This window comes from Hyla sarda, chromosome 7, assembly GCF_029499605.1.
Source record: "Hyla sarda isolate aHylSar1 chromosome 7, aHylSar1.hap1, whole genome shotgun sequence".
Taxonomy (NCBI): Eukaryota; Metazoa; Chordata; class Amphibia; order Anura; family Hylidae; genus Hyla; species Hyla sarda.
Window position 1 is genome coordinate 118,292,114 of NC_079195.1, and position 15,916 is coordinate 118,308,029.

A 15,916-nucleotide genomic window follows, 5' to 3' on the forward strand; every position below is an offset into this window, starting at 1 on the left:
AAAGGGAGGAGATCATGCTATGCTCCAGTACGTCACAGTACAGGTTGTCTTCTTCAGTGAACTGTAGCTCCCCAGTGCCAGGAGCACTCATGAAGGCCTAGACAATGAAACTCCCACCACCAGGCCTGACTGACATACTTTTGTTCGTCCTCCTAACATGGTTGACATCCTCTGAACCAAAAAAGTTTAACTTGGTCTCATCGGACCACAGGACATTGTCACGATGCCGGCTGGCAGGAGGTGGATCCTCTGTGCCAGAGAGGGATTGGCGTGGACCGTGCTAGTGGACCGGTTCTAAGTCACTACAGGTTTTCACCAGAGCCCGCCGCAAAGCGGGATGGTCTTGCTGCGGCGGTAGTGACCAGGTCGTATCCACTAGCAACGGCTCAACCTCTCTGACTGCTGAAGATAGGCGCGGTACAAGGGAGTAGACAGAAGCAAGGTCGGACGTAGCAGAAGGTCGGGGGCAGGCGGCAAGGTTCGTAGTCAGGGGCAACGGCAGGAGGTCTGGAACACGGGCTAGGAACAAACAAGGGAACGCTTTCACTAGGCACAAGTGCAACAAGATCCGGCAAGGGAGTGCAAGGGAAGTGAGGTATAAGTAGGGAGTGCACAGGAGGAAACTAATCAAGGTAATTGGGAAGATTGGGCCAGGCACCATCATTGGTGCACTGGCCCTTTAAATCGCAGAGACCCGGCGCGCGCGCGCCCTAGGGAGCGGGGCCGCGCGCGCCGGGACAGGACCGACGGAGAGCGAGTCAGGTACGGGGACCGGGGTGCGCATCGCGAGCGGGCGCCACCCGCATCGCGAATCGCATCCCGGCTGGAGGCGGTACCGCAGCGCACCCGGTCAGTGGATCTGACCGGGGCGCTGCAGCAACGAGGATGAGGCGAGCGCTCCGGGGAGGAACGGGGACCCGGAGCGCTCGGCGTAACAGTACCCCCCCCCTTGGGTCTCCCCCTCTTCTTGGGGCCAAAGAACCTGAGGAAAAAAAACTCAATTTTTCCGTGATGAGGTCCGATGCACATTAGGAGGGGTTCTGTGCGGAAACGCACGAGACAGTCCAATCTTTTATTGTTAAAACAATAGATGTAGAGGGGTCTGGCGAGACTGGTCACAGGGACGTAGAACCTGTTGATAAGAGAGGCCAAAAAATTTTTTCCTGCAGATCCGGAATCCAAGAAGACCATAGTAGAGAAGGAGAAGGTAGAGGCAGATATCCGCACAGGCACAGTAAGGCGTGGAGAAGCAGAGTTGACATCAAGAACTGTGTCACCTTTGTGCGGAGTCAGCGTACGTCTTTCCAGGCGGGGAGGACGGATAGGACAATCCTTCAGGAAGTGTTCGGTACCGGCATAGTACAGGCAAAGATTCTCCATGCGGCGTCGTGTCCTCTCTTGAGGTGTCAAGCGAGACCGGTCAACTTGCATAGCCTCCGCGGCGGGAAGCACAGGAACGGATTGCAGAGGACCAGAGGAGAGAGGAGCCGGGGAGAAAAAACGCCTCGTGCGAACAAAGTCCATATCCAGGCGGAGCTCCAGACGCCATCCGGAAGAACGCATGTCAATGCGAGTGGCAAGATGAATGAGTTCATGTAGGTTAGCAGGAGTCTCTCGTGCGGCCAGAACATCTTTAATGTTGCTGGATAGGCCTTTTTTAAAGGTCGCGCAGAGAACCTCACTATTCCAGGACAACTCGTAAGCAAGAGCACGGAACTGAATGGCGTACTCGCCAACGGAAGAAACACCCTGGGCCAGGTTCAGCAGGGCAATCTCGGCAGAAGAAGCTCGGGCAGGCTCCTCGAAGACACCACGGACCTCAGCGAAGAAGGACTGGACTGTGGCTGTGGCAGGATCATTGCGGTCCCCATCAAATTTGTCCGGCAGGGACAAGCAGGGGTTAAGAACGGCCGGTTGCTGCGGAGGAGTTGCAGGAGCCGGCGGAGGAGATGGTTGTTGCAGCTGTAGCTGTGACTGAAGTTGCTGTATCTGCGGCTGCAGCTGCTGTATCTGTGACTGAAGACGCAGTGTCTCGGAGGTCAAGTATGCCAGCTGTTGATCTCGTTGGGCGATCTTTACGCCAAATTTGTCCGGCAGGGACAAGCAGGGGTTAGGAACGGCCGGATGCTGCGGAGGAGTTGCAGGAGCCGGCGGAGGAGATGGTTGTTGCAGCTGTAGCTGTGACTGAAGTTGCTGTATCTGCGGCTGCAGCTGCTGTATCTGTGACTGAAGACGCAGTGTCTCGGAGGTCAAGTATGCCAGCTGTTGATCTCGTTGGGCGATCTTTAGGGCTAGCTGGGCGACCAGTGTAGGATCTTCAGCGGGATCCATGGCCGGATCTACTGTCACGATGCCGGCTGGCAGGAGGTGGATCCTCTGTGCCAGAGAGGGATTGGCGTGGACCGTGCTAGTGGACCGGTTCTAAGTCACTACAGGTTTTCACCAGAGCCCGCCGCAAAGCGGGATGGTCTTGCTGCGGCGGTAGTGGCCAGGTCGTATCCACTAGCAACGGCTCAACCTCTCTGACTGCTGAAGATAGGCGCGGTACAAGGGAGTAGACAGAAGCAAGGTCGGACGTAGCAGAAGGTCGGGGGCAGGCGGCAAGGTTCGTAGTCAGGGGCAACGGCAGGAGGTCTGGAACACGGGCTAGGAACAAACAAGGGAACGCTTTCACTAGGCACAAGTGCAACAAGATCCGGCAAGGGAGTGCAAGGGAAGTGAGGTATAAGTAGGGAGTGCACAGGAGGAAACTAATCAAGGTAATTGGGAAGATTGGGCCAGGCACCATCATTGGTGCACTGGCCCTTTAAATCGCAGAGACCCGGCGCGCGCGCGCCCTAGGGAGCGGGGCCGCGCGCGCCGGGACAGGACCGACGGAGAGCGAGTCAGGTACGGGGACCAGGGTGCGCATCGCGAGCGGGCGCCACCCGCATCGCGAATCGCATCCCGGCTGGAGGCGGTACCGCAGCGCACCCGGTCAGTGGATCTGACCGGGGCGCTGCAGCAACGAGGATGAGGCGAGCGCTCCGGGGAGGAACGGGGACCCGGAGCGCTCGGCGTAACAGACATGGTTCCAGTAATCCATTTCCATAGTCTGCTTGTCTTCAGCAAACTGTTTGCAGGCTTACTTGTGCATCATCTTTAAAAGAGAGTTTCTTCTGGGACAACAGCCACGCACACCAATTTGATGCAGTGTGCAGCATATGGTCTGAGCACTGACAGGCTGATCCCCAACCCCTTCAACTGCAGAAATGCTGGCAGCACTTACACGTCTATTTCCCAAAGACAACCTCTGGATATGACGCCGAGCGTGTGCACTCAACTTCTTTGGTGACCATGTTGAGGCCTGTTCTGAGTGGAATCTGTCCTGTAAAACCACTATATGGTCTACTCCTCTGTGTTGCAGCTCAGTTTCAGGGTCTTGGCAAACCTTGTATAGCTAAAACCATCTTTATATAGAGCAACAGTTCTATTTTTTTTACAAATCCCTAGAGAGTTCTTTGCCATGAGGTGCCATGTTGAACTTCCAGTGACCAATATTAGAGAGTGTGAGAGCGATAACACCAAATTTAAGACACCAGCTCCCTATTAACACCTGAGAGCTTGAAACACCAACAAGACACCGGGGGGTGGTGGGTATCTAAATTGGCCCAATTTGGACGTTTCCACTTAGGGGTGTGCTCACTTTTGTTACTAAGGCTTAGACATTAATGGCTGTGTGTTCAGTTATTTTGAGGGGGCACAACATTCAACACTACTATACAGGCTGTGTGCTTACTACTTTACATTGTAGCAGAATGTCATTTCTTCAGTATTGTCACATGAAAAGATATAATAAAATATTTTCAAAAATGTGAGGGGTGTAGTCACTTATGTAAGATACTGTAGGTCCAGATTTACTAAGGCTTGAGTGCCAGAATTGTGTCCTCAAAAGACCATCTGTGATCTCCAGAATAGTGCCCCAATTTCTTTGTTCTGAATGGAGCATTGGATCAGCACATGCATCGCTGCTCCATACATTGTCAATGAAGCCGCTAGAGATTGCCAAGCACAGTGATTAACTATTTCCAGTGGCTGAATTGACCATAATGCTGAACTACTGCTCCACCGCTCCAATCAAAACAAAGGATTCAGGACACCATTCTGGAATTCACAGGGAGTAATAGGGGATGGTAGCGGGGTTGTCCGAAGTCTGGGATTCCCCGAAATCTCTAGAATGGGACCCAGACTCTCTACACAGAATGGAACGGTAGTAAGCAAGTGCTCTATTCATTGTCTTATGCATACTTATACATGGGGAAAAGACTCTTAGGGCTAGAATTCCCCTTTAACGTTATGGGCAGATATATAAAACTCATGTCGAAATTGCGCATTTCAGGTAAGAATTCCAGGACTTGCTAGAACGTAGATTATACCTGTTGTGGGCAAGTACCTTTTTGTGTTTTTCAGTCTGTACAAGTGACCTGGGGTTGGCTCCCCCCTGCACTTGCACCTCCCCCTGGTACATGCTTTCTGTTTTCTCTTGATGGTTCCCCTCCCTTTTTTTCTCCCTTTTCTGTCTTTTCCCTCTTCCTTTCTCTTCTTACCCTTTGCTCGACCAAAAGTCTTTTCTAGTATAAGGGTAAATTCACACTTGCATAATTCCTTGCTGCAGCAGAATCTCTCCTGTTTAGACCATATTGACTAAAATGTGGCCTGCAGCTGATTTTCTGCAGTGGAGATTCCACTGCAGAAAATTTGCCACAGAAAGCTGTCCCTTTCAAACTCGCAACGAGAAACGTGCTGCAAGCTTAAAAGGTAATACATCCGTGTGAACTTACCCTTAGGGTACTTTTCAGCTACTTTGTTCATGTTAGTTTATCTTTAGCCATAATTTGGTATATATTTTATTTAATCATTACCTTTCAGTTGATCTTTAATAAGCCTATGTTCCTTCTTAGCGTGTATGATTGTGTTAAATGTATAGGACCCAAAGGCCTTTTTTGTTTGTTTTCTATTTCCAATATGTTTTTAGTTTTTGTCTACTCCCTAATGACTGTTATCTCTCAGCCGCTCTGTGTACTTGGTCTGCCTATAAGGCCTTTTTTGTTTGTTTTCTATTTCCAATATGTTTTTAGTTTTTGTCTACTACCTATTGACTGCTATCTCTCAGCCGCTCTGTGTACTTGGTCTGCCTCTAGGTTTCCTATCTTCTATTGAAGGCATGTGTGTATATGAGGGGTAGCTCAGGAGGCTCTCTCTCTAACTTCAGTTATCCCTGAGCTAGTGAGGGGAGACTAGCTGCTATGATGGCTCCACACACACAGATAAGATGCTGCCTCCTATTTCACTATACCATCCTCAGAAGAAGCAGCAGCATAGAGGACATTATAGAGAAGTATAAGCTATGAAACACGCACTGAAGTGAGGTAGAAGACCTACAAGCAGCTTCAGCCTTCTGTAATATTAATTAATAACAATTATAGGCCTATAGGTTTAAACATTTTCAGAGAGTTTTCTTCCTTCTGCAAAAGGAGCATTTTCCATGTTTTTTTTTTTGTTTTTTTTTTAGAGAGAATAGCCCTAAAGATACCTTACCAGGTGGATTTTTTTGTAAGGATAATCAGTGATTAAATGGGTTGTCTGGGGAGCAAAAAAGGTCTTACTTCCATCCTCTGCATGTCAGAGAATTATACCTTCCAAGTTGAGGGCGGGGGGGGTAGCAGTTAAAATTATTGTGCGCGGGCTAAACAACATCCTGCAGCTCTTGGTCATCTTGACTGGGCGTAGTTTTTCCTGCATGCAATGAATGTGACTGGCACCCACCCCTTCTTATTTTGAGAGGCTTGCTTCTGAGACATGCAGAGAGTGGAATTAAGCGCTAGGGAGCTAGACAACCCCTTTCTGCATCTTCTAAATGCCTAAGTCTGTGCAAGTTCCCAAAAAAATCCCTTTATTACTACACATTGCAGACTTTTATGATGCATGTACATTTTTAACATGTTTTCACACAGAAACCTTATCAAATTAAAAGCACGCGGATTAACCTTTTTTTCTGTGTCCATAACCACAGCAAAATTCACCTAAAAAATTCGAGCATATGCCTCCGATTTCTTCTGTACATTTGGTGGTGGTTTTCTAGCAAAAAAAATCCACTGTGTAAAGAGGTCCTATAAGATATATTAAAAGGGCTATCCAGCATTAGAAAAACAGACATGATGTCTTCAGAAATCTGCATTACATTTATCTGCTGGCTGTGTGTGGTTTTGTAGCTCAGTTCCATTGAAGTGAATGGTGCAAAAGTTGTAATATCATACAAAGCCTGTGGACAGAAGAGAGAAATTAGCAGTTTTTTTGGTGCTGGATAATCCCTTTCATACATTTCAGTTGCCCATAAGCAGCCCATAGAATATATATCTTTCTTTTGTCACAATTTGTAAAGTCCGTCAGACACAAGTGATCTATGATTGATGTCTATTGTCAGAGCAGAAGTATGATATTACAGGAAAGTGTAAGGATTCCATGACAATCTCAAAGAATTCCAGACATTTTCTTGCCGTAAGGTTGAATCAGGTGCTGCAGGAGGCCAATGACCCACAATGTGGCAACCTTGTTCTATAAAAAAGAAAAATGAATGAAGAAAAACTCAGGCACTACAAAAACACTTACAGAAATTTGCTGAACACATATGCCAAACCATTTCTCTGTTTGGCTGGTGTAAAAAGGTAGTATTTCACTTAGTATCTTGGATCAGTATTAGGGTGGGTTCACACTACGTTTTCTCCCATACGGGAGCGCATACGGCAGGGGGGAGCTAAAACCTCGCGCTCCCGTATGCCTTGGTATGCGCTCCCGTATGTAATTCATTTCAATGAGCCGGCCGGAGTGAAACGTTCGGTCCGGTCGGCTCATTTTTGCGCCGTATGCGCTTTTACGACCGGACCTCAAACCGTGGTTGACCACAGTTTTAGGTCCGGTTGTAAAAGCGCATACGGCGCAAAAATGAGCTGACCGGACCGAACGTTTCACTCCGGCCGGCTCATTGAAATGAATTACATACGGGAGCGCATACGAAGGCATACGGGAGCGCGAGGTTTTAGCTCCCCCCTGCCGTATGCGCTCCTGTATGGGAGAAAACTTAGTGTGAACCCAGCCTTAGTAAGGCAAAATTAGAAAGGGAACCTACAGAGAAAAATAACTTAATGGAAGGTTTGTACCATTTCTATGTCTTGGACCTATTTCTGGCTTATACAAAATACTAATCCAAATACTGCCGTGTCTAACCAATCTAATTTTATTAAGCATTTATACATACCAATTCTATGCATTTTACGCCGTAAACAATTGTTGTTGTTTTATTATTATTATTTTTTATTCCTGGGTTAATACATTTTCCAAATATGTCATGTCTCAGCATGTTTTATCCAGTATTTATATATAGCGTGTACCATTTCCATGAAGGTGAACCTTTACTCATAGTATCCAGCATGACCTAAGAACTAATACAGCTTATGATGATGTACAGCAGAAAATTCATTAAAAAGTATATACATTAATCAATTTTCTGCCAGAGGGCTTAGACACTGTTAGAAGGCTTTAAACACATGTTTCTGTATCATCCATTTTCTTGGGAATTGAATCAATAATAAAACCCAGTTACTAGCATAATTTCAGGTACAAAACCATGCCATCATCCATCAAGTAGAAAAAGCCGGCGGGCAGTGGTCACTGAAATCATTTAAAAAACAATTTATTAAAATGAAGCCGAACACTCTAGAGATCAGACTGTTTTTTTATTTTTTTTTTATTGTCCCTACAATGAAAAGCCCAGCTGAGGTCAGTATAAGGGAGGGACCCTGATCCTGTTGTATTTAACTGCATCTGTCTCTTAAAATCTCATTATGTTTCCCCAGCAGGGTCTAATCAACATCCTAAACCCAGCTGGTTAGAGAGCGACAGAAAGATAGACGGGCAGCCGTGGCCCCCATTGGATGCAATGGGCCAGTCTTCAGGAAAACTCTTCAATAGGCTTTTATGGTCAAATTAAGTGTAAGTCTATTAAAAAAGGGTTTGCGTAAAGATCACAATTCCCTCGAGGAATCAGCCTGTCACTCTGGGGCAGTTAGTTTCCCTCGTGATATATTTATATAAAGCACACATAAACACATGAAAATGATCTGGTTTTCAGTTCAAAAGGATTACAGGGGATCCATCAACTATAAAAAAAAAAAAAAAAAGTGGCATAGTTTTATCTTTAGTGGATTATCTGTGTATTAAAATTTCCATTTTATACTAGATTTTTTTCACCTATTCAGTGTATATGTCCATAGATCTAGTCCTAACACAGTTGAATATTGAGATAGGTCAGACTAAGTCAATGTGTCATACACAGTTTCTTCAGAAAATTTTTGTTGCCATAAAAAATCTGCCATTTTTGGAATAAGCTATTTTATACAGATTGGCCCTGCTGATTTTTTTTTTACAGAGCATTTTTTAAAATATTTTTTATCCTTTAATGGCTGTTGAAAAAACTGCAGATTTGTTCGTTCATATGTGCAACGGCTGATTTTCTATTGACAACAATCAAATACATTATGATAAGAAAATCTGCCAATTGACACACAATTTTTATATCCATAAAAAAGGCCATCTTATGGGTAAAACATTTCTAATTTTAGGGTACGTTCACACGAGCGGATCCCCAGCAGACATTATGCTGCGGATCCGCCGCTGAAGGACCGCTGTATGCTGCCTTTACAGGTGTCTGCTCGGAGCGGCTATAGGCCGCTACAAGTAGATACACTGAAGCGATGTGCAAGTCGCTGCGCATGCGCGGTGTACTCGCACACATTGCGGCTGTTCCTCCTTCTCTATGAGCTAGGCCAAGAGCTGCCGCGATGTGCGAGTATACTGCGCACGCGCATGGCAACTCGCACATGGCAGTATGTCTGCTTGTAACGGCGTATTGCCACTCTGAGCAGGCACCTGTAAAGGCAGCATACAGCGGTCCTTCAGCGGCGAATCCGCAGCATAATACGTGCTGGGGATCCGTTTGTGTGAATGAACCTTTACTGTGGCGATGCTTACTCTTTTTTAAAACCATCAGCATTTCAGGTCTGTGTATACAGATATCATGGCAACATCAAAAATCCCCATTGGTGTTCTACCTATGGCCATCAACTTCAGGGTCTAAAGAATGAACAAAGCCTTTGTTCTCATATAGTGTTTTTTGTATTTTTAAGCTTAAATGTTTTTTATTCAGTTCAATAAATGGCCCTAAAAGCAGGCGAACTTTCTATTATTTAGTTGTATTGAACTCTTTGTTCAAACACATTTATATTACAGCTGTAAAACTGCCTTAAAATTACATATCAGACCTTTTTTGGCTCATTTAACCATTCCGTCTACCATATTGTGGCATGTTTAAAATTTTCTGGGCTGTGGCTTTTTCTATAGCCCAATAAGCAAAAAATAAATAAAAATACAACTGAAAAGTAATTTTTTTGACATAAAACGACAGCTCAGAAAATAGCCTGAGCGTTTATATGTAAGCAATATGCAGCACCTTGATAAAGGTGTGGGCTCTTCGTGATTTCAGCTTTGGTACGACACTTGAATAAAGGTTTAAAAATATGGTAGAGCTATTGCATAAGAGGGACTCATTGACTTCTGCAGCTTCCTACTGCACCTCTTCATATCTTTTGATTTCATATAAAGGCATGAAGATGTCTATTCTGTTTCTATTCGGGTTTTATGTGAATTCAGCAGAAAAATAGCCATATGGCTTTATATACTTTATTACAATTCTATACTCCTTTGCTAAGATGGCACATGGACTGTGTGTGCCACTCTATGGTCTCCTGTTGTTGACAAAGGCCTTGAATGTTCTGCTGACTTATGTGAGTACATTTACAGAGTACAAAGCTCTTGAAATAAATCAAATGAAAACATTTCTATGTCCTAGACATTAAGTAGATGTTGTACACTGTTTATTCTATGAGCACTTGACATCCATTTTTGCTTATACTGAAGTGTTCTATAATTGTTTGTTTTAGACACCAAAACCAACTGGTACTCAAGAAATAGCTTGGTCAATGCTAACAGCGTAGAGAGTGCTTGAGGACAGAAGCTTTATTCTAAGTACCAGTGTGTCTGCTAAGCTATACTCCACAAGTTACACTACGCACATAATGCTGTGATCAAGAATTTTTTTTTAGTTTGCCTAAAAATTAGGTCCAAAAACTACATGCGAGTATAGATTTTTTGGATTTTTTCAAATCAACTGGTGCCAGAAAGATATAGGTGGAGATTTATCAAAGCCTGTCCAGAGGAAAAGTTGCTGAGTTGCACATAGCAACCAATCAGATCACTTCTTTCATTTTTGAAAAAGGCCTCTGAAAAATGAAAGAAGCAATCTGATTGGTTGCTCTGGGCAACTCAGCAATTTTTACTCTGGACAGATTTTGATAATTCTCCCCCATACAGATTAGTAAATTACTTCTATTTTGAAATCTCAAGTCTACCAGTACTTGTCATGTGCTGTATTCCCTGGAGAAAGTTGTGTAGTCTTGTCAGACACAGCACTTTCTGCAGCTACCTCTGTCTGTCAGGAACTGTCCAGAGCTTAGCTAGATCAAATTGTCCTGTGCCCATCCCCTTGCACTGGACGTTTCCTGAAACACAGGGTCTATTCACACGGCAGAATTTCTGCTTGCGGAATTCCGCCTCAAATTAAAGCCCATAGACTTCTATGGGATTCCGTACTCCCATTCACACTTCTAAATTTCCGCTTGAGGAATTCCGCTAGCGGAATTTCGCAAGCGGAAATTCAGAAGTGTGAATGGGTGTGCAGAATCACATAAAAGTCTATAGGCTTTAATTTGAGGTGGAATTCCGCAAGCAGAAATTCTGCCGTGTGAATAGACCCAGACAGACCTGACTGGAAACACTGCAGGACTTTCTCCAGGGAATACCGCAGCTGATAAGTAATGGAATGTTGGAGTTCATTAAATAGAAGTAATTAATTAATTTGTTTAAAGAGGAACTGTGGCTGCACCAGAAATAGCAGTTTTCTAGTATGTGCAGAAAAGTTTAGAGGTATGCTCATTCGGGAGATATAGAGGGCTTTACTTCCATCTGACAATCTGAGAATCCGTCAGATGGGCGGTCACGTCTTTACAACAGAGGCCATGTCTTAAGGTGCATATAAAAGTGTTCTAAGTGTTCTAAGATAATACACAAGTACACATAGTGGCTGCTGCCACGCTCTAACTTATTAACCCCCTACTAATTGTATTAATTAACAAACAACATATAACAGACACTACATATTAATATGCATCAACCTCTACTCCTTCATACCATATGGGAGTAGTTGTTCTATGCTTCCAGCGCTGTGTGGTCCCCAAGTCCTCTCCACAGCGCTGTGCAGTCTCTGGGTCTCCTTCAAAGTGATAAAGTCTCCCACCTTTTCTGCTTCCACACACACAGGGGGAGCCTGCACTGTGAGATATGGCCTCAATTATAATGAAGTGCCCTCCCATCTGACGGATTTGCAGACCATCAGAAGGAAATTAACCCCCTCCATATCTCGGAAACGGGGAAGGAAAGGCACATACTAAAAAACAGATACTTCTGATTTGGCCATGGGTCTGCAGTAAAGCATATCTCTAAATGTTGTTAACAACAGCTCAAGGAAGATGGCTACCTCATAAAAATGGACAAAAAAATTTAATAAAAAATCTAGGCGATACATTACCTCAAACACTGATCTTAAGTTGAGTGTTGTCAAGCTTTATGGACGATTGTAGAATGGAACAACATGATGTGACTGCACATGGCATATTAGTTATATGTTGCTTTTTCAAACAACTGTTTAATGTGAGGGCAGGTGCTCCTATGGAGGACATGACTCAATTTATATATTCTACTTTTCAGTATAGAAACAGAGATTAGAGTAGTGGTACGAGTGATACAAAACCCATAAGCAAACCTCTTCTTTTATCATGCAAATAACAAGCGTAAATGGGCAAATTCCCTAGTCAGCACTTGAGTCAAATGCAGAGCTGTGTAGAAGGGGGAACGATCAGTGTGGGGGGTAAAGTGTGGGGGGAGGGAAACTAAAGTGTTTCCGTTTTTTTTGCTAGGTCTCACTTCCAATTTAGCAGAAATGGCAGCTAAAAGAGACACAAGGGACATATCCTATCATCTTGTTCCCTCCTATCAGCCTGGCAGATCATGGTACATAGTGAGAGGAAACAGAGAATATCGTGAAACAGCAATATAAGAGGAACTAGCTTGGGAGATAACTGAACAAGCAGATGCACTTGTACGACAAGCAGAAGAAGAAAGGGATATTGGTTGGAATGATTCAGACTAAGGAAAGAAGATTAAACAAGACAATATAGATCACAGAGAAGTTAGTTAGTTAAGCTCATCCATACCCAGCAGCTATAGCACCTACAAGTCAGAGTGCATTTATTCTGGTGCACATGTCAGGAGCTATAAGGACATAGAACTTGGATCTTTTTGAAAGCTACCAAACAAATGTAGTCTTGTATTTTATGACTGGATTAAGCCAGTGGTGGGCAAATGGCAACATTGGGAAGGTTTTAAAATGAAACTGCAAAAGGCAATAAATCATGGCATTTACAGGACTTTTTAACAAACCCCTGCTTGAGACTTTAGTTCTTTCCTTATATTTTTTTGCCCAAAAAACACATCTGGATCCCATCAGATGGACAGCTTTTTCTAAATAACTAGTGAAATCTGCTCATGGTTATAACCTGCAAAAAAAATATAATTGTTTACTGGCCAAACATGTCCTTGTGTAGATGTGGTAGGGTATAATGTCAGGGTAATGAGTAATGTTGGGGTATAAAAGCAAACTGTACCTTTCCTGGAGCTAATGGTGGTTGTCAAACTAAAATTACCTATTTATTTCTCAGCCAAGTGTCAAGGAGGCGGGGCCGAGCCTGGAATGTCTCCTTGCTCATCATCACCTTCTAGCCCTTTGTCAACCGATTCCTTGACACTTGGCCGAGAAATAACAAGGCAATTTTATGAGTTTGGCAATCACCAATTAGAGTTTGCCTTTATACCCTAATAGTTATCCACTGATGTCTGCAGCTTTTAGCAGCAAATATGCTGACAGATTAACTTTAAATCAGCACTGCAAACTTAGTGTGAGCACTACTGTCCGTAGTCTGGAAATAGAGTTGAGAGAAAATTTTTAAACAAAAAAAAACATTTTAAAGTTAAATAAACACCTTTAGTTTCAGTCTATGTGACACAACTAATTCTGAACGGTCCTTACACTTTCGTGGTTGGATACCTTGAGGCCAATATAACAGTCTGGTTGCCCACAGATTATTGGCTATCACTAGTGTTGAGCGGCATAGGCCATATTCGAATTCACGAATATTCGCGAATATATGGATGAATATTCGTCATATATTCGCAAATATTCACATATTCGTAATATTCTCGATTTATTTTCGCATATGCGAAAAGTCGTGTATACGAAAATTCACATATGCGAAAATTAGCATATACAGAAATTAACATAAGCGTAAATTCGCATATGCGAAAATTAGCATATGCAAATTTCCGCATATGCGAAAATTCGCACACCGGTCTCAAACAGTAGTATTAGAGCTTTATTTACACCACACAAGCTGGAAGCAGAAAGGGATGATCACTGTGATGTGTACTGTGAAAAAGAAATAAATAAATAAAAAAAATAAAAAATAAAAAAGAATATTCGTAATTACGAATATATAGTGCTATATTCGCGAATATTCACGAATTCGCGAATATGCGATATTCTCGAATAAAATTCGCATTGCGAATATTCGCGAGCAACACTAGCTATCACCCCTTCTGCTGTGCTACTGCAGGTCTCTGGGAAGCCACGACCTGCCCCATCAATGCAACACATTCTGGGTGCACCAATCACTTAGTATAGATGATGCACTGCACCACTGTAGGTCCTCATAGTCACTATACCATTACCTTTCACAAGTTGCTTGACTGCCCACCACAGCAGCACAACAGAAGTAAAGACCAAAATCTAAAGCTCTTTGGAGACCACTAACTTAAATTTCAACAGCAGCAACAACAACAGAAATATTAGAAATGCAACTGTAGCTTCATACAGATTAACTTTTAACTCGCAGTTTGCAATGTAATTTTGGATTTATATTCCAAGAACCAAGCTTGTAACTTTTCCTCTTGGCCACATTAGCAAACCAAATCTACCAGAGTACCAATGTAAATACAAGCTATGTTAATACCTATGTGACTGAGAAGCAGAGATGGGAGCAGAGGCAAACTGGACTAGCAGATGACTGCTGCACGACAGAGAATGAAATGGGCTCAGAAGTGCCAGAGTGTCGGAAGGATGAGAAGACCTGCAGGAAGCATCCATGTCCGATAAACCTAAAAGCGTACCTTTCAGGTCCCACACAAATATTATTGTGTTACTCAGCACCTAATCTTGACCATGTATATCTAATTTTTATTTTTATTCCTCTATCACCTATAGTTATTATAAAAATACCTCTTTTCATTAGCTCACTGTGTTGGAAATCCTCTCAGGGGAAGGTGATGTGTCCCACCCTTGTGGTGTTGGTAGGTGATTGGTGGGTTTGCTTATGCGGCCTTGTCCATGACTCATAACTTGTCCATGACCTATGGACAAGCCTGATGCTGCTGTTAGGTAGTGTCCCAGTAGGTATGAGGACCCTTAGTGGTGGAATTTTTAGGAGCCGTTTTCTTTATTAAATACTAGCTGAGTACCCGGCGTCACCCGGTTTTTCCTTCCTAATCTTTGTTGTGTAGGAAAATCAACAGAGGAAGCTTTTGACTTTATATATACCATCCTCATATATTGTTGTCATATCCCAACCCCATATCCCGACCTCCTATCCTGACCTCCTATCCCATCATCCTATCCCGTCCTCCTATCTCTACCTCCTATCTCGACCTACTATGGACATATAAGTAACATGTGACCAAGTATTATCGAAATGTCTCCAGCCGTTTGAACATATATTTCCCATAGACTTGTATAAGACTTTAAATAAATACCCCAACCCTGGCAAATAGGTGTGAGTAAGTGTTAAATCACCTATCCTATGTTTGTTGTTGACATATAAGTAACATGTGTGCCAAGTTTCATATTAATATCTTTAGCCATTTGGATGTGATGCTGGAACATACACACATACATACACGCACACATACACACACACATTGAGTTTTATATATATACTAGCTGAATACCCGGCGTTGCCCGGTTTTTCCTTCCTAATCCTTGTTGTGGAGGAAAATCAACAGAGGAAGCTTTTGACTTCATATACCATCCTCATATATTGTTGTCATATCCCAACCCCATAGCCCGACCTCCTATCCTGACCTCCTATCCCATCATCCTATCCCGTCCTCCTATCTCTACCTCCTATCTCTACCTCCTATCTCGACCTTCTATCTTTACCTCCTATTCCATCCTCCTATCCCATCCTCCTATCCCATCCTCCTATCCCATACTCCTATCCCGACCTCCTATCCCGACCTCCTATGCCGACCTCCTGTCTTGACCTCCTGTCTCAACCTCCTGTCCCGACCTCCTGTCCCAACCTCCTGTCCTGATCTCCTGTCTCGACCTCCTGTCCCGTCCTCATATGCCATCCTCCTATCTCGACCTCCTATCCTGACCTACTATCCCTTCCTCATATCCCATCCTCATATCCTGACCTCATATCCCGTCCTCATATCCCGACCCATAATATGTGTACCAGGTATTGAAATATCTCCAGCCCTACGGAAGTTATGTGGGAAAATACATTTCCCATTGATTTGCATGGGACTTTAAACAAAAACCCAGACCCTCACAAATGGTGGTAGTTAAGGGTTAAATGAACTATCCTATATTTTA

At 43.7% G+C, this 15,916-nt stretch overlaps 1 long non-coding RNA gene across 1 annotated transcript in view; it reads right to left on the bottom strand.

The window, feature by feature from the left end:
* Positions 1-5,937: 5,937 nt before the first annotated feature.
* Positions 5,938-15,916, bottom strand: part of LOC130282372 (uncharacterized) — a 132,075-nt gene continuing 122,096 nt past the window's right edge. Inside the window, exon 4 of the long non-coding RNA XR_008846364.1 lies at positions 5,938-6,594. This is a non-coding gene — a long non-coding RNA (uncharacterized LOC130282372). The remainder of the gene's footprint in view (positions 6,595-15,916) is intronic.